Genomic DNA, 14,703 nt, shown 5'->3' on the forward strand with positions numbered 1-14,703 from the left:
TGATATTTTGGACCTCTAGTGTGTTGAGCAGTGATTATTTCTCTCTGCATTGCTTCTGAAGTCTCTTAATGTTTTCTTTCAACTTCTGTTTTCATCTTTTCATTCAAAACCTACTTTTGACCTACTTTTTGTTGTTCTTTACCAGCTCAGAGATGATCCAGAACAACAGTACGGCGCCAGACGAAACGTGAGCTCAAACCACCTGAACAGAGCTTGTCCTTCCCTCCACCTCCACCTCCACCTCCACCAGCACCAGCACCAGCACCAGCACCACCACTCCGACCGTCGCTCAGAATCTCTGAAAACCTTTCAAGCCTTTTCCCCTCTTCTCTCTAACCTCAAGGCAATTTAGGGATGGCTTTTTAAATGATCCGCTCATTATCGGTAGTGGAGTCTCTTTTTTCCAGCCCCGTCTGCTGGCTCTCCCGCTTCCTGTCCCCACTCTCTCCTCTTTACTCTGTTTTTAAGAGGGCTTTTTCTGCTTTTCCTCCCCGCCTCCTACTCCTCCCTTCAGAATGGCTTTTTGATCCGTTTGTTTGTGCTCATCGAGTGGAATGTAGCAAAGTCCCTGAGAGCATTTTTTCCCCTCTTTTTTTATTTATTTATTTATTTAGAAAGCCATTGAGTTTAAGTTGATGTGGATGAGTGGGAGCTACCGCCGCCTCCCTCCCATCCGCGCGCGCACACACACACACACACACACACACATACTCACCTGATGCTGGCCTTGATGACTACAATGTGTTTCATTACAGGAGAAGGAATGGAGAGATGCGTGGAGGCGGAATTCTGCCGGAATCACATGCCGTCTGTAGAGGAAACGGTAAAAGATTCACATTTGATGTGTTTATCATAGTAAACCATGAGAGAAAACGTCAGATGTAAACGCTGCTCTCTAAACTGCGGGACTCATTTGTCCTCTCGCGGGCTTGGCCGACCCTGTCGGCAGCTTTAAGTTATCCTCCTCTATCTGTTCAGCCTCTCCACCTTTAATACCCATTAAACCTCTCCATCTGGATATGCAGGAGGCCGAGTTCAGCCACCGACTTATTAGCTGAGTAACTGGAGGGAGTCGAGGTCAGTCCGGAGGCTGGCCGCATGCATGCACGCACATGCAATTTCACAGCAATGCTTACACATGAGCTTATAGCGATGCGCCGCTAATTGAAGGGGTCTGCTCTGTTGACGAAAGCACTCAACTTATCGCTGATTAGGTCAGGCTGGGTGGAACCGGGAGGCGAACAGAGACGGAGGAGGGAAGAAAAAAAAGAACAGGCTTTGGGACGTATAAGACGACACAAGTGGCTTGTTGGGTTGAGCGTCCTTCTGATAAACGCCGGCAGTCTCTTGTGGCGGTGTTTACCCAGCCTATAACTGGGGAAGAGCCCACAATTAGCCACTGTAGCGCCATACTGATTTAACACCTGCCTCCCTAAATAGTCACTTCTGTGCTTTTGTCTGCATATGACTGAGTCAGTTGGATAATGAGTGAGGCCGACTACGGGTCTGTGAAGCATAAAATAAATAAATAAAAATCTTCATGCTTTAGTCACCACTTCAAACACTGTTTTGGTGGGGTTTTTTCAGTATTTTAACACCTGAGATTTAGGAATACAATGGTGACTTCCTTGATGGTTGTGATATTAGTGGTAAAGCTTCATATTATCTTTGGAGCCTTGTATAAAAAAATAAATCAAAGCAGCTCGAAAGTTGGACCAGCAAAAACAGGTCTAAAAGGAAAAGCCTTTTAGACCTTGAGAAAGTTGAAAGATTTTAAGCCTTTATGCAACTGACAGGGTCAAACCAACGAGTTTCTTCAGGGTAAATTTTAGTTTTAGGCTGATAAATGTTGCTGATTAATCACTTCTGTTATCTGTAAACAGAAGTCTGTCCAATGCCTTCTAAATTACTCTATTCTTTATCTCCTAAAGATTTCAAAACAAAATCTTATGTAACATAACCAAAACACGCCCATCCCAACTCAGTCATGTGGTTACATAATATTGATTATATTTCTACTGTTTCTACTGTTCTTAGATTCTTATGGGTCCAAGAGACACAGCACCATTAAAAGTTTAGGTAAAAGTGAAGGTAAAAGTTTACAACTTTTGCCTCCACAGGGTTTCCCACAGTGTTTTATAAGCCTGGCGGGCCACCAGGCTTCACTTGTGCCCCCACCAGGCAAAGCACTGCTTATTTATTTAAGTCTTTTTAAAATGTTTGCATTTTTAGGATTTTATATTCTTGTTCAGATATTACTCTTCCAATCTTTTAATAACACATAATTATCAAGTGATATTTTCAAATTTCCCGTCAACTTTAAACATTTTTTGACTCAAAAACACGACCGAATGACTGCCGAGTGCCCCACCCACCGGGCTTAGCATTATTTTCTGGGGGGAAACCTTGTTGCATCTGTTCTGGTTTGCCACTATAGACCTTATCGCTCTGTGGGACTCTCAACGTTCTTCACCACTGTTTTCCCATGTTTCACTTCTTGTGGCTTCTAATTTTTACATTGGGAAAATACAAGAATAAATAAATAAATAAGTGAATCAAGGGAAGTCAGATTATTTCACAGAAAATACAAGAAAAGTCTAGCCAACTTGTAAATTATACCACACGCTTATATTTTTTCCCAACTCTCAAATCAGTCGAACTTTCTTTAAATTTTGCGTACCCAACTCTCTGTCTGCCTTCTCACCTTTTTGTCTCCATTTTTCCATTATTCTCCCTGCGCCCTTCTATAGCCCTCGCTCTCCTAATCACCTCACTTTGGCCTATGTGATGGTGGTCGCCAGGGAAACAGCTCTAGCTTGACGACCCATGTTCCGGTGGGGCCGTTGGGGGCCAGTCAATGAGCCTCTCTTCCTGCCACAAGTGGTGCTGGCTGGATGGAGTGGGCCCTCATGTCTGCTTTTGAAGGTCAATGAGGCCGCAGCCCGGCACTCTGCCACCGACTCCGAGCCCCCCAGAAAAGCAGCGCAAAAAATTGGCTTTTAAGCGAAAGTTTAACTCAACCACACGCAGACGTGACCGTGGTCAGACGCTCCGGGTCTTGATTCGCCATCCTGGTGGAAACTGTAAATCATTCTTAAGTAGACAGTAGGCTAGATCACTCTTCCTCAAAAATGACTTATTTGACATTTTATTATTTTTACTGCACTTCCACATAAACTTCATTTTACTCTATTGGCATTTTATGTGATAGACCAGCATGAAGTAGCACGTAATTCTAAAGTGGAACTCAAAGGATCTCTGTGGCTTTTCATTTATTTTGTAAAAAAAAAAAAGTGTGTTGGGTTCAGTACCCTTTACTTTGATACCCCAAAATAAAATTCAGTGTAAAAATCACCTTCAAAAGCCAAGTAATGGTAAAGCCAACCTGGGTGTAACATAATCTATCTATTACTAAAGATGTGATGAAGGCCTCAGAGGTTAGTTAGAGAATAGTGAATAAACAGCATTGTGACAACCAGTGAATAGAAACACAAGGGAGCCTCTAGTAATGAAGAAATTTACAGCAGGTTAGATTATAAAACAATGTAGGATGATGCTCAATTTATCACATAAAAAAAAAATAAAATGAGGCCAGCATCACATGACTACAAGATCTCCAATACAGAGCTCAGGTGGGTGTGGACCGGGTATTTTTTTGTGTATTTCACAAATCTGTCCTCTATGGCAGAGTGGCAAGAACAAAGACGTTGTAAGAAACCCACAAGAAGCACGTTGGAAACAGTCTGACATGTGAGAGAAGATGCTTTGATGGGACTAAAACTAGAACAAACAACAATTCACCATTTTGTGTTAGTCTGTCACAGAATATCCCAACAAAACACACGGAGGTTCAATGCTAACGTGAAAATGTGGGAAATGTTAATGGTGCATCAATACGTCTGATAGTGATATCCAATCTCGCAGGCTATTATTTATCTCATAATAGGAGTACATCATAGAACCACTGCTGTGTTTCATCACCTATATGTCTTTATTGGCTATGTTTGTGTTTCTTTTTGTGTGGCAGTCGAATAGAATCACTGGTTCTAAACAGCTGAATATGAATTAGCAGTTTAAGTTTTTGAATTAGTCGTATTCCTCCTTGCAGCCTTCCTCTGTGTCAGCCTACAGGGTGGTATGCACCTGTTCCAAACAATTTTCTGCTTTTTTTTTTTTTTGCTTTAGATGGGGGAGGTAAATCCAGCAGCCACTTGTGTGCCTCCTCAGGGGCAAATGTACATAGATTATGTCCTCACTAATCCTTCTGCGACAAAAAGGCATTTTGCTTCAATACAACAGTTGTGCAAAGGTTTCAGCAAATACACTCACTGTGACAAACGCAGCTACACACACATGGTTGTATTTCCAGTCCTTATGTGCACAAGGACGGTGGTGCAATTAACCTTTTGCTGCTTCAGTCCTATTACTCTGTTTAGTTGAATAGAACTGGAGTGTTCCCCAGTCTATACCCAAAACCTCTGATAGAGTGATTTCTTAAATGCTGAGTTTTCAGGAAGAGGCTAAGCTCTTAGCTCTCTTATAAATCCCTCTTTCTGTATGTAGGTGCTGTGTACGTTTGCATCCCCGATTCACCCTAAGTGCAGCATCACTTCTAGCTGGTGAGTTTAGACTCTGCTCAGGGGTAGATCCTGGGTTCATCCTGCAGAGAGAGACTCTACTTCAGCTCAAGTCCGGCCTCTGGCGCTGGCACGCCGTCATCTGTCAAGAGTCGGCTTGCCTCGAGTCCTCTTTTTGTCATCAGCTTCGGCGGACTGAGCCGAGTATGTGCTAAAACGTTTTGGAACCCCTCCAAAAAATTGGCTCGAATCAGAAGAGTCTGCTTGCTTCGTGTTGCGCCCTGCATGTGTAAATTCACACAGCGTGTGATTACCTGTGCGACTCTTCGCCGAAGCCCAGTCTGAACTGGAGCTTGGCCACGGCTAACCGGTGAGCCATTTGTCTGAAGTACATTTTGAGGCCTTTCGTGCCAGCTGATTTAAACAAGTGCCCAGCTGTCGTGACTAAAACGGAGCACTTTACTTGTTGCGTCCGCTGGCCCGATTCCCTGCGGCTAGGCGGTGCCAGCGAGCCTTGATAGGAACAAAGAGTGCCAACTGTTGACCTCGACAGAGAGAACAATTCAGACACATCCCATTTGTGTCAGTTTGGTCTGTAAAGGCTCTTCATGTACCTGTAAACTACACAACTACTTGTAACGGGCGATGTGGTGATGTACGAACACTGACTCCCTGGCCTCATCTCATTATTTGTCAATGTACTGAGAAGGAATATACAGTATTTAATAAATGCAGTGTACTGGAAGAGTATTGTAGCATTTAAACAACTTTAAATTTTGTGGTTTAACAACAATCTTTGGTGTGTTTTTTATTTTATTTTATTTTATTTTGCATGATTGACCAACAAAAAGTAGTGCATATTGTTGACTTGAAAGAAAAATTAAATTTTTTTTTCAACAACTAAAAATCTGGAAAGGGTAGTATGCATTTGTATTCAACTTCCATTGTCTTCAGAAGACACCTGATTGTTAAATTGGGTCCACCTGTGTGTAATTTCACCTCAATCTGGAGTGTCGTCAGATCAGGGCTTCATGGGGCTAAAGACTCGGATCAAAATGAGACCAGTTTTCCCACTTCTTGCCTTTCCTCCAAGGGTGCGGACAGCGTAATTATGTCACTGTTGGCATGGCACCCTTGCTGATTGTTCAATGTCTTGATCAAGTAGCTACAACCCTAGCTTCAGTATACCAGAAGCTGCAATGAATAAAGATAGGCTAGTTTTTAAGTAAAATATAGATATATTAGCAGTGTTATATTGTCTTTTTCACTGCTGACAGAAAAGTGTGCATGATTGGTTGAGAATATTAGTGAAAAAACATCATTAACCACCCCACGTTAGCTTTTTACCCTGTGCGTGGTCCCGGCAGGGTCACACTGACCCTGTGTGCGCTTTTACGAGATTCCAGTTGCAACTCTCAGACTTTATTGTCTTGTCTAAATTAGCTCTCTGAGTTAAAAATTTATAATTGGAAATATGTGGCAATGTTGAATTATAAAACTTCAGGCTTCAAGACACTTCTTGAAGTAGGTGGCAGCTTCATGAGAACCGTGTTCACTCAGTCAACTTCACATGGCGATTGATTTACGTTTCACCGTGTGTAAATCTCACGTGGGCACATGTACTGGATTTTCGCTGGTCTTGTCGTCTGCTTGTAAATAACCTTTGTAAATATGAGTGTTAAAATGTATTGTGCACATGCATGTTGGCGTGTAGGGGTGTGCACACGACTCTGCCATTGTACGATCGCCGCCTCTCCTGCCGCCTTCTCATGCTACAGCGTGGCTGTGCTAGTTTAGAGTCATGCAGCTTTCTGTTGTGCACTACGAACTCACACAGCTCTATTAATTAGCTGTTTGATGCTGTTAATTGGGCTCCCACTGCTGCACTAATTGATAACGCCATTGCCATTGACAACATGAAACACAAACAGAGACGAGTCTCTCGCAGACAGCCTATTCAAGCTCCGTAGAGTGAGAGTGGGCCGGGGGAAAACCAGGAGGAAGTGATGGATGAGCATCGGCAACAAAAGGCTCGGAAAGAAGGGGGGAAAAAAGAGAGACAAAAGGAGATGAGATTGGGAAGAGGATGGAGCGAGATGTCAGAGAGTTTTCATGTTTTACAATGCAATTTCCCAGACTTATTCTACATATTGATTCCTGTTTTGATATTCAGGTTCCGTGGCTAACTCTCACAAACAAACATCCGTCGGCTGAAAATGTAAATGCAATCTCATGTGTCAACACCTGGTAATAGCAATATCATCTTCCTGTTGCTCTGTGATCTGCATAGCGCCACACCCCTCACCTCTCTAATAACACTGTTCAGCTATTCATTGAAATGTCTGTTATCAAATATAGCATGTGTTTTTACCTGTCACTAGCTGAGATCCTGTCACTTCCTGCCTCCGAAAAAATCAAAAACAATATTATTTGAGGCACATTTTAATTCGCGTCGCAAAATGGGAATGGTTGCAACTGTCGTCAATTACTGTTTGACCTCTTTGGTACGGCAAAGGGTTGTAATTGTCTGTTTTTTTATTTACAAAGAAAGGCCCTGTGAAAATGTTACTTTTACTTATGCTACAGCAAGATTTCTGGTCAAACGGCTTACTTTTGTTTTTGTTTTTAACATCAGCTTATTGATAAAATGGATTTTTTTTTTATTTGTTTTGGACAAATGTCTGGTAGCCTTTTACAGAACATCTCAATCTGAATGGAATAATGTAAGTTGTATTTAAGTTTCTATAAAAATTCAGTCTATCCACAGAAACACAAGCTCCAATTATTTTACTTATTTGAATGGACATGCATCTTTAAAACTGTCATAGTTTCTAAGGCTATTTTATTATGCCCTATGTCTGTTAATTGAAGTACTGTGTCTTGTTTGGACCATCTGAACATGAAATATGAGGGATTTTGACCTCCAGTCAGACCGAGTTCAGTCTGACTGACAACCTTTTCATAACCATTATTTATCAAAGGCACATGCATAAATTCAATGTATTAAACTGCAAGTAGAATAGAAATAATATAAATATTTATCCATCCACTGTATGCTATTGTTAGGCAAAAGTTGGGGTACAACCTGAAGAGGATGCCAGTCCACCACAGGGCAACGCAGAGACACACAGGACAATCAACCATGCACGTTAGAGCAACCACTTATCTGAACAGTCATGTTTTTATGCTGTAGGAGGAACATGGAGTCTCTGGGAAAAATGTATGCATGGAAAAGGAGAGCAAACAAAGTGCATGGAGAAAAAACCCGGGCTGGGATTCAACCCCAGGACCTTCTTCGTCATCTGTCATCAAAGTGAGTCCAAAATGTAACCCATTTTGGGTATGGATTAATACGTGGTATGGTATGAAATGTGCAGCGATTACTCTTTTTTTTTTTTTTACTGAACCAAATAAAAAATGGCTAGGGGTGGCCAAAGCTGTAACAGTTGCGACAACTGGCATTCAATTGAAAACGTTAATCTATTTTCAAATTCTGTGTGAAAAGTACTCCAAATGTACACAAATATGGTTGGAACAGGCCATATTTTCACATCCCAAATAGTTGGAAATGATCTCCAGCCTTGAAAATACCTGCAAATCAGGGAGAGAACGGGCTTGAAATGAACCCAGTCAGGTGAGAACAGACGCATGGTCAAACAAAATGTCACGAAAGACGGCGCCTTTATAACTGAAAAAAGGCCAGGTACGAAACAATTAAGGTTGCAGATGTGTGAAAGAGTCAATGGGTCAAAAGACCACCAACCACTTTTAGGTGGAAAAAGAAAAAGGTGGGTTCAAATGGTTGGTATTAAAATATCCTGTGGTAACTGGATTATCTTGGTACCTAAAATTCGCGTAACAGGACCAAAACTGCTACAGTATTAAACAGCAGAAAGGCAAATTGACCAGGACCAGTTCTTCCCTGACATCTGTCACAGAATGATTGTAACAGGCTATCGGTCATGAAGATATCTCCCTCTGAAGTTGGTTTTCATAAAGCTTATTACACCACTCACTAACCTGTACAAATGAAAAATGAGCATGTTTTCCTTCTGATTTCACGACTTTCAGTAAGATGCAACCCGTTTGAGACCATGAACTTAGAAGGAAAAAGGTTATTCCTGGACCGTAAATAAGCTTTTCAGGGACTAGCTACTTCACAATCAGTGAGCGTTTCATTGCAACTGCTCCTCATGCCTGCTGTCAATGTTGCTTTGAGGTATTTTTACAATGGCCTAAATTTTCAGACCCAGAAGCTATGATCACATTTCATGCACAACAAAATAGCCCCTTTTTTGAGTTGTAGACTCACAGTCTTCTTCCCCTTTTGTACTTGTTTTCTTTCCTGCCTCTATTCAAGTGTGAGTGTACTTGTGCACATATCCAAGCGCTTGCATCTAGCGGTGAGAAGAGCAGTACCTTTAATGGTAGCAGTAGTAGCAAATTACAGACCAAGGCACACTATTACAATTATCCACATCTTTCAGGACAGGTGGACACACACCTGTTACCCACCTTATAGTAGTCGGTGCAGCAAGACTCCCGTCGGTGCACACACATATGTGCATGCACACGCATGCACGCAATCTTAGAGTGAGCTTTTTCCAACCATTTTCTGAAGAAAGTACTCTCACTCTGACGCTGGTATATGGCCTTCCTACTCTCTTGCTATTATATGTCTTTCCATTAGAGGCAATTACCACTCAGGCTACAGCGCTACGTCCAACATTCTCACACAGTTCTATCACTTATGGTCAAAGAGCTGCCTCTCTCATGTCAAGTATGCATTGTACACAAAGAAAAAACAAGTTACATGATACTTCTGGCAGAAATGAATTATAGATTATCCTGTTTTCTCACGATTTTTCCCCCCTTCTATCACATAGTACATGTTTTAACATTTTAATAAGGTTCTATCTTTAAAGATGTTCTAGCAAGTCCCTATTTAAATCAGGTCTAACTCATAACTCCTGAGAGACTCATAAACTAGCTGTGACCTGACAAAATGGCGTCTGAAAACATGAAAGACAACTTCCTGTATTTGGCCCCAGTGGCCAATCGTGACCTGCTGCCGTACATCAAATGGAGCTCAATAGGAAATGTCCCTGTGGAGACAATAACAACCTCGGTGACTTTGATTTACCCAGAGACCCCATGGTACAAACACTGCACGCAAGGCTGTGTGCAGAGGCCAGACGGTGTCCGAAAACTGCCAAGACCGGATGGAGGCTTTTATTATGAACTTCAGTCACTGCCCAAACTTCCTGCAAGGTGATTGAATATGTTTTTCCTTTTGGGTGTTTCTCTGCACAGCCTATTTTTAGCGTTAGATTAAGCTTGTCAGGGTTTATAATTTTCTTTTAAAAAATGTTTTACTCCTTTTGTGAACGCCAGTGCAATCCCTTTATATCAGTTTTCTTTCAATAATTCAAAGTATTACGAGCTTTTTGTTACGTGGCTGTCAGTGCAAGATAATTCCTGCAACCACCACCCAGCACTTCCCTTTCACGTGTAGGCAGACGAACGTTTACAAGGGCTGGGTGAACAAAATAACATCGAGAAGAACAATGACAGGTCAGTGAGACTTATCTAATGTTAATGTTGAGAAAAGGATCTGTGGTCAACAATTCTCTTTCATGTTGAGTTTCATATTAACTTTTTGATTTTCTACTTTAGGGTGGCAGCTCTCACATTTATTTATTTTTGTTTTACTAATGGAGCACTCTATTGCAGATTCTCCAGATATTTGGATTCACAGTTCATTGCTGTACAAAAATTAAAAAAAATTTCATCATTAAACGTGACACAACATTTCTTATTTCAGGTCCATAAGGATAACCAAATTACATTATATTTGGAATATGCCAGAGAACTGAGAGAGTATTTTTTTTTCTTTTCTATAAATTTCTATAGTTTCTATAAATTCCCTCAGTTTTTAGTAGCATTTTCATTTCCACTGTAAGACTTGGGTCATACATTTTGAAATTCATTTCTCCACTTCCAGTGGTTTGCAGGTTTGTCCTATTCCTCTTGACAGAACTAGAGATACTGAGTCTGGTTCAATATATTAACATAACATTCTGTCCTCATGATGCCTTGTATTTGGTGCACCAGATTTAGTCACAGCAAAGATTCCCCACAATAAAATGCTTCCAATTAATTTTTATGTGGATTTTTTTTTTTTTTTTATTAAACCTGTGAAGTAAGTAAAGTTTACTTGCAAGCTTTTCCCTTCTATCCTGCGAATGTAACATTGATCATTAAGACCAAACACTTCATTTGGCTCTAAAGTTTTTTGTCCCCCCCCCTAGATCCAAGTTTTTGTCTTGTTCTTCAAAGTAGCATTTGTTGAAACTGGCACCAGGATGCTCATTTGATGTTTAGTCCGTCAAACTTGGAATGTGAGAAAATGTTGCAACATTTGACTGGATATAATTTAAAGATTATTATTTAACTTATTTTAAATGTCGAGTGTTCTCCGATCAGATTTACAATATCTTCACTTCTGTTTATTTCTATAGCATTAATCGCCCAATTTTACCTGAAGGCACTTTACAGCACAAACACGTGTAAATTATATCCACTTCATATGATCCTATCAACCCAATCGATTACAATATATCCCAATCGTATGGATAAAACATCCAAAGAGCCCTGTGTAAGAAATCCCAGCCAATTCCACTAGGTCACTCACATCCAGTTTAATACATAAACACATTATAAACATATAATATCAAAATAAAATTGAATACATAATTAAAAGCTTTGCTTGACCTTAATTTGAGACTATATTCTCAATTTCCATCTAATCCCATCGAGTAGATAGACATTTATTATTGTTATTTTATACTAAATAGTGATGTAAACATGATGGTTTAGTACTGTAATTACCTTGTCCTAATGTACAGCTAATGTTTTCCTCTCCGTGTTGCGTTTTCCTCCTACACCCCCCCCCCCCCCCCCCCCCCCCCCCACCAAAAAAAGCAAAGTGTCTTCTGCAGTGCAGGGAACAGATTTGCATATCTGCCATGCACTTCTCTCCCAACAGGCAGAGGGAAGTGCTATCCTGACAGGCCTAATGAACTAGCCATTTAAGTGGTCAAATTATACACTCATCCCTTTTCATCGTCTGATATTCCTGCTTTGTACAGGTGATGGAAAGGCAACTTTCCCCATTCACTCCCCTTTAGAAACACCAATCTCGCCTAATCCTTGCTTCTCTCTCGTCCACCCCCCATCCCACCCCTCGTCTCTCCTGCGTCTCTTCCATGACATTGGTGAAAAGTGTGAGCATTCATCGAGTCGAGGATAGAGAGAGAGAGAAAGAACGAGGCAGAAGGGAAAAGGCAGTGCTCCGAGGCCCTTTGTGGAAAGAAATCATGTCGGAATACGGAGCGGGGGCAAGAGAGAGAGAGAGAGGGGGGGGAGGCTGTCACAGACCTCAATGGCAGCATTATGTAAATGGCTGACATCCCCTGATGTAAAGCTGAATAGAGACACATTAATGTCTTGTGTATATTTAAAAAGCCTGGGCCCAACTCCTCAGGATTGCGAGCGGCAGATCCCGTAATCATGTTGACGAAGTAATGGCAGAGAATTAGTTGTCCATTAAAAGTGTATTATGCACCACGCTGGCACATGAAATTACTCTCAAATAGTGGAATGGCTGAGGGGGAGTGACGAGAGCGAGCACGATAGAAGCGGGGGGGAGTGGGAGGGAGGACGTTGATGGATGGCCCGTGCGTGTCTGCGTGCGTGCGTGCCCGCTGCGAGCGCGAGCCCGTTCCGGCGAGCCTGCGCGTGTGAATTCTCCCCGCTCCGACTCGATGGAGGCAGGTGATTGACGTCTTTAGACTTTGAGAAATCAAAGCAGTGTGAGAGTGTGTGGATGGGCGCACAGCGGGACCTGAACGATTCTAATGAGGTTATAGAGGGCTGGGTGTCAAATACGCGCAAGCTCGCGCTCGCATTAACATATGCACGGCGCGCTCGGCACAAAAATATAAGATGTGTGACAAGTTAAACGCGCGAGAGAAGAGCTCGAATAAGGATAATGAGGTAAAAGAAGGCTAATTAGGGAATAGATTAGGGTTCATTGTTTACCTGCCCGGCTTTGTTGCTTTCCTGAACCAGAGCTGACATTAATGTCACAAAAATATCACAAATCTTAAAGTGTGTTTAATAAATCCCAAGTCCTTATCAATTTCAAAACTATAGAGTATGTCCAGACTCCGCAGTAATTGCAGGTCATGTTAGAACTCTTTTACTGTGCCACATGCTCCAGAAAATATCATCTGACTCCTCATGACATTCTCTGATCAAATTGAAAAGATCACAAGAATGTTGAACTGTTTGGAATAAAAATACAAAGTAAGAAAGAAAAAGAACAATGCTGTTTGTGTAAGTGAGACTGTATTGTGAAGTCAGTTGTATTTTTGAAGAAAAAAAGTTTCCAAATATTTAATCAAAGCTTCATATGCATGTCCACATCTGGAAATTAAAAGCTAAACAAAATGTTGATATTAGTTCTGAACGGGAATATAGTTATACAAAAAGATCATGCAGTACCTCTCATGTTAATTTTAATTTGTTTTGAGCAGTGGATCGATAAAAGCCATGCTTGTAGCATAATGACCAATAAGCATATTTTTGTAACTGACTAAACGCAACAGAGGAGCTCAAGAAATACTTCCTTTCTCACTTCAAGATAAAAATCTCAAACATAGATAAATGTCTCTAAGCTTAAAACACACTTCCACACTCAGGGTGCTTACACTTGCCTCACCAGATGAAGTCATGCAGAAAGAAAATACCATGATAGCTCTTTGCGAGACAGACTTCACTTTGACAGGAAATGCTGAGGTGTTTTAATACCACAGAGATATTTGTCGCTACACCTACTAAAGCTAAAGGGAAGTGCCCCTCTGTACATGTACAGGTGGTGTCGTTTATCTCTGCTGTCATCTTTGTGTTGCAGTCTTCAAAGTCAGCTGTCATCTCTGTCATGCTGCGGCGTCCCTTTTGTCAGGCCTCGTGTGGTATCTGCAGACCGCAGTGCGAGGAACTCTACAAGTTGGAGTTTCCTCCAGCCCAGATTCCTCTACATTTGTTGAACTTGTCAAACAACACGAATATCACTTTTCTATTAGCTCTTGCTTGTGGCTTTATTCAGAAGCTCATGTCACAGACACAGAGGTTTTAGCTTTTTAGATACCAGCCAAATGCAGTGAAGTTAAAATAAACATCTAAGTGATGGTTTGGCGGCCCGCCTCCATATCTCCTCCCATCTTTCTTTTCTCCTCCATTCTTCTCTCATGTCTGAGGCGATAGAAATGTAATTCAGATGTCAAAACGCCCCATCTCACCCTCTTCCCCATCTCTCTGTCTTACTCTGTCCTTTTCTAGTCCGTCGTTCCCATTGTTCTCGTGGCTGCTCCTTTATTGAGCGAGACATCGCCGAGAGGGGGGAAGAAAAGGAAAAGATGACATGCTTTCTCAGCCCATAGCGGCACGTCCCCGGCTAGAGTGGCTTTTCATTTGAGCGATACAGGAGTGACAGCTTCCACTGTAGAGGGAACACCCCTGCGCCATAATGAGACTGACTGGGCTGCCAAAGACATGTCTGTCTGCCTGTCAGTCAAAGCTGTCCATCAGCTCCCTCTGACACAAACCTGTCTTTCTATGTGCACTGTACCTCTGTCTGGCCTTTTGTCTGTCCTGCTCCTGGCCTAGGACAAGACGACTTCTCCTTTCATGCTGTTTGTAGATACAACTGACCTTATTTCAAATATTTCAGTCTAACTCTATTGGCAAATTTTGCACTTTCTCTGATGTAGAACTGTCTTCTGCCTGCCTTATAAGGTTTTGTCTTACTGAACGACATTATAACTACTTTGTCACCCAATATTACAGTATTTACAGTGCGCAAACTAAAGTACAACTCATTGATTTGTAACTCCTTTGGATTTGTAAATTCCCTATCACCTAAGTATAACTAGGACTGCAAGTTCAATGTAACAGTAACAAAAACTGGCCATCCTTTTGTGGCTCTGGAGAAGACTTATGACCCTGTCCATGAAGGGATCCTACAGTGGAGCTGTAGAAGTGAGGATTCTTCTAAAGGCTA

The sequence above is a fragment of the Xiphophorus maculatus genome, chromosome 22 (genome assembly GCF_002775205.1).
Source record: "Xiphophorus maculatus strain JP 163 A chromosome 22, X_maculatus-5.0-male, whole genome shotgun sequence".
Lineage (NCBI taxonomy): Eukaryota > Metazoa > Chordata > Actinopteri > Cyprinodontiformes > Poeciliidae > Xiphophorus > Xiphophorus maculatus.